Source organism: Dendropsophus ebraccatus, chromosome 8, assembly GCF_027789765.1.
Source record: "Dendropsophus ebraccatus isolate aDenEbr1 chromosome 8, aDenEbr1.pat, whole genome shotgun sequence".
Taxonomy (NCBI): domain Eukaryota; kingdom Metazoa; phylum Chordata; class Amphibia; order Anura; family Hylidae; genus Dendropsophus; species Dendropsophus ebraccatus.
Window position 1 is genome coordinate 114,240,860 of NC_091461.1, and position 12,461 is coordinate 114,253,320.

At 43.1% G+C, this 12,461-nt stretch overlaps 1 long non-coding RNA gene across 1 annotated transcript; it reads left to right on the forward strand.

Moving 5' to 3' along the window:
• Positions 1-515: 515 nt before the first annotated feature.
• On the forward strand, positions 516-3,842 carry LOC138798846 (uncharacterized). Its single transcript, XR_011364185.1, has 4 exons — positions 516-617; positions 1,011-1,093; positions 2,416-2,565; positions 3,758-3,842. It is a non-coding gene; the product is annotated as an uncharacterized lncRNA (long non-coding RNA).
• Positions 3,843-12,461: the final 8,619 nt, after the last annotated feature.

The window sequence follows — 12,461 nt, forward strand, 5'->3', positions numbered from 1 at the left end:
GCCCCCCTGCAGCCCCGGCCGCTCGATCGGGGGCGTGCGATCGGTGCTGCGGGGGGGCGTGCGATCGGTGCTGCGGGGGGGGGGGGGGGGCGGCCGGGGCTGCGGGGGGGGGATCGGGCGGCCGGGGCTGCGGGGGGGCGGCCGGGGCTGCGGGGGGGGGCGATCGGGCGGCCGGGGCTGCGGGCGGCTGGCTGGAGCATATACTTCACCTGGTCCCCGCTCCGGCTTGCTGAAGACATCGGGAACCGCCGGAGCCGGGATCAGGTGAAGTATCAGCTCCAGCGGCCGGGGGGTTAATGGGGAGGGCTGCAGACAAACTCGCAGCAGGGATGTACATCCCTGCTGCGTGTTTGTCTGCCATTAAAAGCATAGGGCCGGGATCTGCAGCGAGTCTCGCTGCAAAAACGCAGCATGGAGACTCGCTGCAGACCCGCCAAGTGGGTTTGTAACCTAAAAGTAATTTATAAAACTATTCTTTTTTTTCCAGAGAACCCCTTTAAGTGCTGCAACCAAGCAACAAAGTTTGTTATAATCTGTTCAGCGTATCCTGGCCAGAATCTTCAGTTCTTAATTAGAAGCGGTGACACCTTTCAGATAAAGGAGGAACCGCTCAACAGGTAATTTACTGGTGGCCCAACATCATCTATCTACTTACTGTAGCCATTCATGCAGCCCGAGATCATATTGTGACTTTAATATGGTAATTCTCCCGCTCCGTCTGCCAGTGACTCGTCAACAAACTACTATAACCTTCAGCTTTCCAGCTGCGAAAACTTTTTTTTTCTTGTTTTTTTTGGGGGGGGGGAAATTTTATTTTGAAATCTCTCAAAATTCATCTTGACACAAGTGGTCAGAAAGGATCTGTGAGTACTGTCTCAGGGTGCGGAGATGAGCCCCGGTAATTGAGAGAAGGATACAATGTATCATCGGGAAGCTCTTCAATAGACGCAAGCTGCGTTCTAGCTCAGCCTCAATCACACGGTGAGCCCTTCTTACTTTTATTTACAAAGAGGATGTAAGACGCCATTGAAGTGTACGCTCTCCGGATGCCGAGGTCTCGTGCTGACACGTAACATTAACTCTTTGCTGGAAGGTAAGGCTGGGTTCACACTGCGTTATTGCAATCTGTTTTTTTTTCCATCCGTTTAATGCAAAAAAATGGTGAAAAACTAATGAAAAAACTGATGCATTTGTGTGCATCCGTTTTTGCATTGACGGATCAAAAAAACAGATTTTTTTAGTGTACACAAAAATGGGGTCGACCACTTTTTGAAAAAGTACAGCTACTTCCTTGCAAAAACAGCGCCATCCCTGTCCTCAGGTTGTGGGCAATATTACAAGTCACTTTAATGGAACTGAGCTGCAAAATTTACTCTCTTAGGGCCGAATTACACGGGGCGACTATCGTTCGAAAAATCGTTAGATCTTTCGGGTATAAATGATAATCGTTTCGTGTAATAGCAGACAACGATGAAGCGACCAACGAAAAATTGTTGGTCGTTTGATAGAATTCGGGCCTATTTTTATCGTTTGATCGTCCGCACATTGTTCAGTGTTGTAAGAAGTTATGGCTGAAATGTACGCAATAGCGGCGACAAAACGACAGCTAGAATGATCATAAGTAACGCGATCATCGTTCCTTGTAACTGGGCAAACGATTTCGGGTCGATTGCCATAGCGGTCGTTTGAGATCATTTATCGTTATCTAAAAATCGCTTGGTGCAATAGTACCCTTAGGGCCAGTTCACGGAATCAGCACGGAATTTCAAGCTTGCAATTCCCTGCTGATTCCGCATTGTAAATGGGCCCACACTGTTTCTGTAAGAAAGCAGCTCTGTTTTGCTTTTTCTGAACAGCCCCTTTAAATGTACATAAATGTGATTTTTATGCCTCCATTTGCCGCTTCTCTTGCTCCTGAATCAGGAGGCTCAGGATGAACAAGGATGTAAGTCATTGCCAGGTGCGTGATGTCAGGACATGTTGGGAGGTATAACTCTGCCGCAGCTGGAATGACCATTTTTGTGGATTCTGCAATTACATCACGGTAACTGGACAAAAAAATAAGAACTATTGGTGACTTTGGCCGCCACATGGGTCGCAAAGCCAAAGATCTCCATGTCGCACTCCAGGAATCACGCTCCATCACAGTTAGGGTATGTTCACACTACGTAAAAAACACAGCCGTATTTTATAACAATGAAATGCGGGCGTTTTTTTTTTACGTAGTGTGAACCCGGCCTTACTGTGTAAATAAATGGAACCGCGACCCCAGATTGACTATCAAGTCATGACCATTTGTGAGTTGCAATGTGACCCTATTGAAATTAGCCGCGATGCAGCACAATCCCCGGAGCTCGACCTGCATTATGGCCGTTGAGCCTTTTTAAGAATTTCTTTTTTACCTCCTGTTTACAGAAAATCCACATGAACCAGGAGGTCCAGGATGAACAGATACACATTCACTTCCAGAAATCGACCAGAAGTCTTGGTGTAGCCTTAGCCTTGGGCTAAGTTCACACACTGTGGAAATGAGGGCCGTTTTAATTGGACGTCTGTTATTTAAAGGCAAGTTACAGCTGTTATTTTATAACACTAGTCATTATTATAGAATAACTGACGTTAAAGAGACTCTGTCAGTAGGTTTCTGTTGTCCTATCTAAGTGTTGCATAAACTAGTGACAGAGAGGCTGAATAGAATGATGTATCACTAACATTGTTCTGTGCTGCAGATCCAGAGATATTCCCCTATATAACATGGTTAATTCATTATGTGCATGAGCTCAGTAGTCCTGGATATTCATGAGAAGCAGAAAACTCTGCCCACCAGCTGCTGATTGGCAGTTATCTATCCATGCTGTGTATAGGTAGTCAACAGTCAATCAGCAGCTGGAGGGCGGGGAGAGGGGTGTGGCAAAAATCCCATTCTCCTACATATTAGGAGAACGGCTGAACAGAATGGTGGAAGTAATACACCGATCTATTCAGCATTTCTGTCACTAGTTTATGCTTCATTTAAGGCAGAATAAACCTAGTGACACTCAAGGCAAAAAAAAAAAATTAACACAAAGCATGAGGCTAGGCATAGAGGCATAGCTTGGCTTTCTGGTACTTGTGGTCATGCTCAGTGGATAGATCACCATTGTCTGGCCTCCTAACTCTCTTGCATTAACTGTAATGTCCAAAACAAAGCTTCCTCTCCCGTCTCTACTTTCCATAAACGTCCTTATTTATATTCCACTTGTCTTAATCAATGAAAAGAATTATTGAATTCATCTAAATGTTCAGATTTAATTTTTTCCCCCTTACTGCTAAAACAGAAACCTTCAAAAAAAAAATAATTTTTTATTTTTTTTTAAATGTTCTTATTTATTCCATTTATTCCCGAGTCATGACATTCTGTTGAGCGTAATGCTCGGGCTCTAATAGAATCAGCCGAGGAAATACTAATTAATCAGATGACACAAAGCATGCCCGCTACATTGATGTGCCCTTGCCTGGTGAGGATACTTACCATTCCGTTTTTGTCTCCTAATCATACTTTTTATTCCATCAATTTAAATAAATATGTGGAGATGACGATAATCTCAGGCATTAGAGCCGGCCTTCTGTGTATCAGACGGGAGCAGATATGCAAATGCGCAATGTCATCGCTCCAGCCTAATTTAATTATTACCCTGATTTTTTTATTTATTTATTTTTTTTTGCCGTCCTGTAGAATGCAAATGATTCTGTTACTTTTGCTTCTTGTTGGTTACAGTCTCCAGACATGACACATACAATCAATTACATGAGCGGATAATGTTAGATAATCCTGGTGCGCGGTATAGACGCAGACTCGCAGAGCGGCCGCAGAGAATGCAGTTAATCTATATAATAAAGCATAATTAAAGTGTGTATGTTCTGCTTGTTAAGTATTTCATGGTCTGGTCTGCGACATGATTTATTCATCTGGTTGTATTTGTAAACTCCCATCCAGTAATGTATATCATGTATCCAGTGTAGACAGAGTCGTTGCCTGGATGCACTTAGATGAGCTATACGCGGGTCCTCCACTCCTGGATATACAGTAGGGAACATAAGTATTTGGTACAATATGTATTTTAGTGATCTGTGGGCTCTTAGCAAATTAAAACTTGTGTAATACTTTATCTCACCTGTGGAGGAACTGTTAGGAAATTAAAGTGTACCTGTCGTTTAATTTTTTTTTTTTTTTTTTGCAGAAACCAATAGTACAAGTGATTTTAAGAAACTTTGTAATTGGGTTTATTAGCCAAAAAATGCATTTTTATCATGAATAAGCAGTTGGAAGCTCTCCCCCCTGTCTTCATGGTTCTCTATGGAGAGGGGAGGGGTGGAGGGAGATGAGGCACCGAAACAGGACAACAAAGAGTTAATTTACAGCTACACCAATGGGCTATCTCCTCTGAAGTCTGCACTGACCTCTCTGATCTCTGAATAGAGGCTTTCACACAGGTCCCGCTGTGTAATCCTTTCTTCTCTGTTCTCTGCTGCCGACTAATCTCCCTCCTCCCCCCTCCCCTCTCCATAGAACAAACAGGGACACGTCCGATGTGGGGGGACCTGGGGAAAGTCCTCTTGAATGCAGATAATGGCATATTTGCCTAATAAACCCAATTACAAAGTTTTTTTTTAAATCGCCTGGACTATTGATTTCTGTGTGTGTGTGTGTGGGGGGGGAGGTAGATTTTACAAGTTTTCCCACCTGCAAAGAATAGACAGGTGTGTAAATTTTTCATCATAGGCAACAAAGGCAAGTCTAAAGGTGTTTTTGCTAAGGAAAGTGATATAGCCAGGTACTCATTACATATTGTTAAAGGGGTATTCCGGTATCAGAAAATTGTATTTAAATAAAACCCTGCCCCAAGATATATAACTTACTAATATAGTGCTATCACTAGTAGTACTGGCTTCAGCGGACTTTCTGTGCTTCACCGCAATAGGAGGTTGAGAATATAACTACACAATGGGAGATTTATCAAACATGGTGTAAAGTGAAACTGGCCCAGTTGCCCCTAGCAACCAATCAGATTCCACCTTTCATTCCTCACAGACTCTTTGGAAAATGAAAGGTGGAATCTGATTGGTTGCTAGGGGCAACTGAGCCAGTTTCACTTTACACCATGTTTGATAAATCTCCCTCAATATGTATTGCCTATAGCTCCTTCCTTTCTCCATAGACAATGCCTCATCCTCTGATTTCACAAAAGGGCTTGGTTGGATCTGGTCTCTGAGCTCAAGCCCCGCACCTTTAGTGATGTCACAATTTTTGACCAGCCTCTACGGCCTACATCACCATCTCCCTGTCATTTGCACATATACATACTGTATATATCTTTATTGGGACATGTGAGGAGAGTGCAGTGTAATTACAGCATGCTGCCTTGTGATGGATGAGCAGACAGGAAGTGCATGCAGCAGGTGCTGCATGCTTACTGAACGTCTGTGCTATGGGCTGCAGTGAAATGAGTTGATGCAGCTTGGTTATAATCTCAACCACAACCTATATTGCTGAATCACAATGTAAACAGTTAAAAAAAATGGTGCTGCAGGCCTGGAGGACGGATGCTCCATTGACTCGACACGCCGTAAAAAACAAAGTAGTACAACACAGTATCGGTGGTTCGGGCGAGGCCGCATATTCGCCTGTAAAGAGTTAAAATGCTCATAAACACCGAGTACACATGACGCATTTCAGGGCTCAATGTTCTTTGATGTGAAAATCACATAAACTGTTAGGAAACACAATTCTCCATATCAATTAACTGCGTTTCTAAACTGTTGCGCAATTTTTAGATTTTTTTTTTTTAAAAAACAGAAAGAAAAGAGGAGACCCCCCCCCCCATACAAATAAATATCATTCAAGGACAAAGTGTTCATTGTCGCATAAACTTTTTTATATTAATACAATGTAGCACAGGCCTTTCCAATAAATCTGATGGCGCTGGGGAGTTTACAAATACTGGCATATTAATATACCGCTTGTATAATAATAAAAAATATCACGCTGCTAAAGCAGTTTAGTATTATCACAACTCGGCAGGAGTTTATTAGAAATGACTGCTTTCTTTTATTAAAACTTCGATTGGCTTAGTGAATAGGATCTGAAGGCAGAGTCATAAAGTGCAGACAGAAGGACAGGATATTGGTATTTAAGCAGAGATTTTTATCTTCCGATCGCCCCGCCGTACCACTGCAAACATTACACCAGATGAATCATTTATCACAAGGAGGACAGTGAGACTTAGCCAGAACATCAAATTAAATGGCTTCATTTTTTACTAATGGAAATTTTTATGTAGTTGTTTCGAAAAAGAGAAAAAAAAAAAAAAAACATAACAAAACAAACAAAAAAAAGAAACAACACGATCGTCCGTTGCAGCGAGAAAGCAGAAATGAGCATCGAGGAGCAGAATGTAGATCCTCAGCCTGGAGTTTTCTTTGCGTCTTTGAAACGGACTGTAAAAATGGTGGCAGGTCGGACACATTGGGTTAAAGTGGTTTAAACAGGATTGAGGGCTTATCCTTAAAGTGAACCTGTCATCACCAGAGATTAGAGATGAGCGCAACGGAATTATTCAGCATTTGATTACCGGTGGCTGAAAAAGTTTCCAGGGCTGCATCCAACTTCTTAAGCTATTGGTATTTAAATGTCGAATGATAGAGATGAGTACATTTAGAGTAAGGGTACTATTACAGAAAGTACTTGACCGATTACCGTTTTGGCCGATTACCGAATTTTTTTGTGTAATAGGTCATGTTATAAATCAATGATCAGCTAACATGCACAATGTTGGCTGATCGTTGATTTAAAGCATGACCTAATATCTCCATAACGATAGCGTCAATCTGCTGGCTGTCACTCCGAGTAACAGGAGCAGCGGCAACGGACCGCCGCTGTCTCCTATAGGACAGCAAGTGGGAAACAAGGAGCAAGCCTCTAATATAAGGCCGTAAGTTCTGGTTTTCAAAACCTGAAACAGTTGGCATTCTACTCCCAGGGGCTGAAGAAGATAGATGCAGCCTTAGGGCTGTATCCATTATCTTAAAGTGACTCTGTACCCACAATCTGACCCCCCCAAACCACTTGTACCTTCAGATAGCTGCTTTTAATCCAAGATCTGTCCCGGGGTCCGTTTGGCAGGTGATGCAGCTATTGTCCTAAAAAACAACTTTAAAACTTGCAGCCCCGTGCCCAACGATTAGAATGTCTATGCATTAGGCTGGCACACCCTCTCTGTCCCTCCTCCCCACCCTCTTCATCATTAAGAATGCCACTGGAACATTTTCTCCTGTCTCAACATTGCACAGGTGCCTTAACGATCCAGCCCATGTTCAGTATTCACACAGCTGAAGAATAGGAGGCAATCTGCCTGGAGCATTCCTAATGATGAGAAGGGCGGGGAGGAGGGACAGAGAGGGTGTGTTAGCCTAATGCATAGACATTCTAAACCCCGTCTGTTGGGCACGGGGCTGCAAGTTTAAAAGTTGTTTTTTAGGACAATAACTGCATCCCCTGCTGAACGGACCGCAGGACAGATCTTGGATTAAAAGCAGCTATCCGAAGGTACAAGCGGTTTGGGGGGGGTCAGATTGTGGGTACAGAGTCGCTTTAAGCCACCAGAAGTCAGAAGAAGACCAGGACCATGTGGACAGGTAAAGTACTAACTTTTTGGGCAATTGTAAGCCGTGCATTGCTATTATGTGCAGTCAGCGGCAGATGATTTTAGGTCTGTGCCTAAAGAAACAGTCATTTGATGAATGTTTCATCGTCTGATTGTTGTCTTCCACGTCTTGGGTGGGAGGAGGGACAGAGGAAGGAGCGAGACGGAATGGAAGCCCTGCTGCCTCTTTTTCTTGTTCGGAGGGGGTGAGTTACATGAAAATACACAGTAACAGTGCAGAGGCCAATATTACAACACATTACATATATATCTACAATTGTTTTGAGCGGAATACCCTTTTAAGAAGACGTCCAGCCATTTTTAAAATCCTACAGCTGCCAAGGGCAGGGGTGAATTTGATCAGGGGTAGGAACTTGCCTCTTCCTGTACCCACGGTGAGCAGCGGGACTGACCTCGGGAACCCCGCTGGGCTCCAGGATCTACGGTGCGGGATGCCATTCCAGTCTTTAATTGGCTGAGCGGCCAGTCCATCAGCCGGGAAAGGCCTTACGGTAGGAATCCTGAGGCCGGTCCCGCCGCTCACCACAGGCGCCGGGAGAGGTAAGTTCATACTCCTGATCAAATTCCCCCCTGCCCCTTCCTTCTGCCGTATTTAAAAAATGTCTGGACTTCCTATTTAACCCTTTCCCCTTTGCTAAAGGACAGTGCCTAGGCTTCAAGACAGAAGGTTCTACAGTACAAGGTATCTTATGTATACAACACAATGAATCCCGAGTCTTTGACATGAAATTCCTTTAAGTGGCGCTCGTATAAAGCTGTAACTATAGGATTATTTCCTGTCTCCGTCACCACAAGTATAAAGGATGGTGTCTAGCTCCTGCCTGATACCAGGGGATATATATTACAGCTTCTCGGAGCAGATAGAAGGAATGTTCCTGTGATAATTAAAGCTGACAATTTCTTGAAAAACAGCGTTAAACCTTAATGGGGGAGTTTCGGAGATGTATGTCTTGTGCGGTGGACAGCGGATCCTTTTATGCCGTAATTAGCCTAATTATGTTGTAATATACCTAATACTGTGTTGCTGTAAGTTATGGCTTGACAGTGATTTCATTCATTACATCTTCCTTCTATAGATTTATCACCTATAATAGCCCGACTTGACAAAACCGAGGTACGTTCCTCTGGTGACCGCAGAAAACAGATGATTATTAATGGATTCCGTGAAAAGAAGAGAAACCTATATTTAGCTTTTATCATCTATATATCTTGACAACACGTCGGAAAGGATAATGCATGGGTCGGCCTTTTTAAAGCAATTGTACTGCTATAATATTCTTATGTTTAGGTGCAGGAGTGACCACAGGGCCCTATAGCTAAACGTGGACCACCATCGACAATGTGAAAGGGAATATAGTCAACTCGGCCATTCGAGCCATTATCCAGCGTCCTCCATCAATCTTTTCTGTACATTCTGCTGGGATCGATACTTAGAGCTGGACACAATGGACGGTGGTTGAAACAAAGGATGATGACATTCAACTTTTCTGCCCCAAACATCAAAGGTGTAAAATTCCCAGGAGATAGATGACATGGCAGCAGAATGCCATTGGCTCTCTGATCAATCGTTTTCACCTCTCGATATGGAAACTGAGGACTTGAGGATCCCCGCACAGGCTGCATGTTGCTTCTAGCACCAGGCCGCATCAAGGATGAAGAGGACACAGCTGCATGGAAACAAGGAGAGGTGAGTTTAATTTTCTTTATTTTAATTAGGCCACCAGTGGGGCATACTGGGGTATAGAAGGAATCCTAAGTGCAAAAATGTACAAAAAGGTCCTATATAAAGTTAAGGGGGACTTATGTATAGTTTTGGGGGCACATAAAGCGGACTAAGTAATGTGTGAAGACACAAATTACAGTGTGGGGACACAAATGGGTTTAAGTACAGTGTGGGAGCAGGGGCCTAACTACAGTAAGAGTCAAAAATAGGGCCTACCTACAGTGTATGTAAACAATGAGGGCCTAAGGGCATTAAAATGGTCTAACCAGAGTGTGTAGGCACAAATTGGGCCTAACTACTATGTGGGGGTACAGAGATGTCCTAACTACTGTGTATGGGCACTATGGGGGCCTAATTACAGTGTTGAGGCACAAAAAGGGTCCAACTATAGTGTTGTTGCATATAGATAGCCTAACTAAAGTGTATAGGCAGAAATAGGGCCTAACTACTTTGTGAGTACAAGCCTCACTACAGTGTGTGGGCATAAGAATGGCCTAACTATTGTGTGGGGGTACATAGATGGCCTAACGACAGTGTGTAGGCACAAATAGAGCCTAACTACTGTGTGAGGGTACAGAAATGGCCTAACTACAGTCTATGGGTAAATTAAGGGCCTAACTTAATTGTAGTAGGGAATAAAGATGGCCTAACTTATGTGTGTGGGAGTACAGAGATAGCCCTACTGCCGTGTATGGAGAATGAGGGCCTAACTAAATTGTAGTAGGGGAAAAAAGATGGCCTAACTTATGTGTGTGGAGGTACAGAGATGACCCAACTGCAGTGTATGGACACAAAGAGGGCCTTACTACAATGTTGTGGCATAAAGATGGCCATATTACCGTGTGTAGGCACAAGTAGGGCCTAAACACTGTGTGAAAGCATACAGATGGCCTAACTACAGTGTGTGGGCACAAGAAGGGCCTAACTAATAGGAAACACAGTATGCCCCTACACTGTAGCCCCACTCTATACGGTAGTTAGCTGCCATACTGTATGCCTCACTGTTGTTAGGCTTCTTTACTGCAAGTTCCCCTTTAATTCCTCCATACTGTATACCTTCTTCCCCTCTCTGTAATTGTTCTCCCATACTGTATACATCCCCCTCTGCAGTAGTTTCCATACTGTATAACTCCCCCCCCACACACACACACACAAAAAAAAATTCCCCATATTCAGTGTTGCCTACTGTGCATCTTACCCCTCCTGCCTCCCCTGCAACTTGTGCTGAGCAAGTGAGTGCGGAGCATACCAAGTCAGGCACTGATTGGTTGATGCTCAGCCATCCAGTGTCAGGGATCAGGTCAGATGGGGTTATCCACTGAAAATATTTTTCTTTTAAAACAACTAGTTTCATAAAGTTATACAAATTTGTAATTTTAAAAATCTCCAGTCTCCCAGTACTTATCATCTGCTGTATGTCCTGCGGGAAATGTTGTTTTCTTTCCAGTCTGACACAGTGCTCTCTGCTGCCACCTCTGTCCATGTCAGGAACTGTCCAGAGCAGGAGAGGTTTTCTATGGGGATTTGCTGCTGCTCTGGACAGTTCCTGACATGGACAGAGGTGGCAGCAGAGAGCACTGTGTCAGACTGGAAAGAAAACAACATTTCCTGCAGGACATAAAGCAGATGATAAGTAATGGAAGACTAGAGATTTTTTAAAATTACAAATCTATATAACTTTCTGAAACTAGTTGTTTTGAAAGAATTTTTTTTTAAAACCTTTAACTAGCTTATTTTAGAGTAGGGCTTATATTATTTTTGGTAGATTTATGGATAGATAGACAAAATAGATGGATATCCAGGAGCGGTGTGTTCTAGTCGTCTGGCAGTCCATGCACTCTCACTAGTTTCAGCAGGTGACTGCCTTCCCTCCATGCAGGCTGTGTGCGGTGTCTACGGCTGCCAGCTCCCATGATGCATTGTGTAAGGGCCACACAAGACTGCTGCATTCCTCTTACATCTCCTCGCTGGCTGCGGAGGATCGGATAAGGAATGCTAACATATAGCAAACAAACTTTATTGGGTTCAAAAACTGGAAATGGTTCATTTATGACTTTCAAATAAATCAAAGAGCGCTTTGATCCGATTTCCAAGTATGTTTAAGTCTGCTGAATCCGACAAAATGCAAAGCTGGGGATTTTCCTTTTAACCTGGTCTCTATTAATGTAATCATTCAGATCAATCAGCGCAATCTGACTAACACTTTTCAGGTTTTTTTGTTTTTTTTTTCTTCTCGACATGTACCTTGTAAGGGAGAGTCCCCCGTTTCTGAAGGTCCCTACATGTCCGGGGTCACATCACATGCATAGGGTTTTATGGAACCTTCCCGGAGAATTAGATTCTACTTTGGAAATAAAAAATCTGTTTACGCAATCAATAAATCATCGGCTTTTCTTTTGTGGTGAAGGGAAGGGCATGTTAGGTTTTCTTAAAGGGGTACTCCAGCGATTTTTTTTTTTTTTTTTTAAATCAACAGATTTCAGAAAGTTATAGAGATATGTCATTTATTTAAAATCTTGAGTCTTCTAGTACTTATTAGCTTCTGTATGTCCTGTAGAAAGTGGTGTATTCTTTGCAGTCTGACATAGTGCTCTTTGCTGCCACCTCTGTCCATGTCTGGAACTGTCTATGGAGCTAATTGTTTGCTCTGGACAGTTCCTGACATGGACAGAGGTGGCAGCAGAGAGCACTGTCAGACTGGAAAGAATACACCACTTCCTCTAGGACATACAGCAGCTGATAAGTACTGGAAGACTAAGGGATTTTTTTTATAGGAGTAAATTACATATCTCTATAACTTTCCGAAAAAAAAATAGCTGGAGTACCCCTTTAAAAAACCTAACATGCCTTTACCTTTACCACAAAAGAAAAGCCAATGATTTACCGATTGTGCAAACAGATTTTTTAAACTATATTTTATTCACAAAGTAGAATCAAATTCTGTGGGAAGGTGCCATAAAACCCTTTGGATGTGACCCTGGACATGTAGAGACCTTCAGAAATGGGTGACTTCCTGCAGGACATACAGCAGCTGA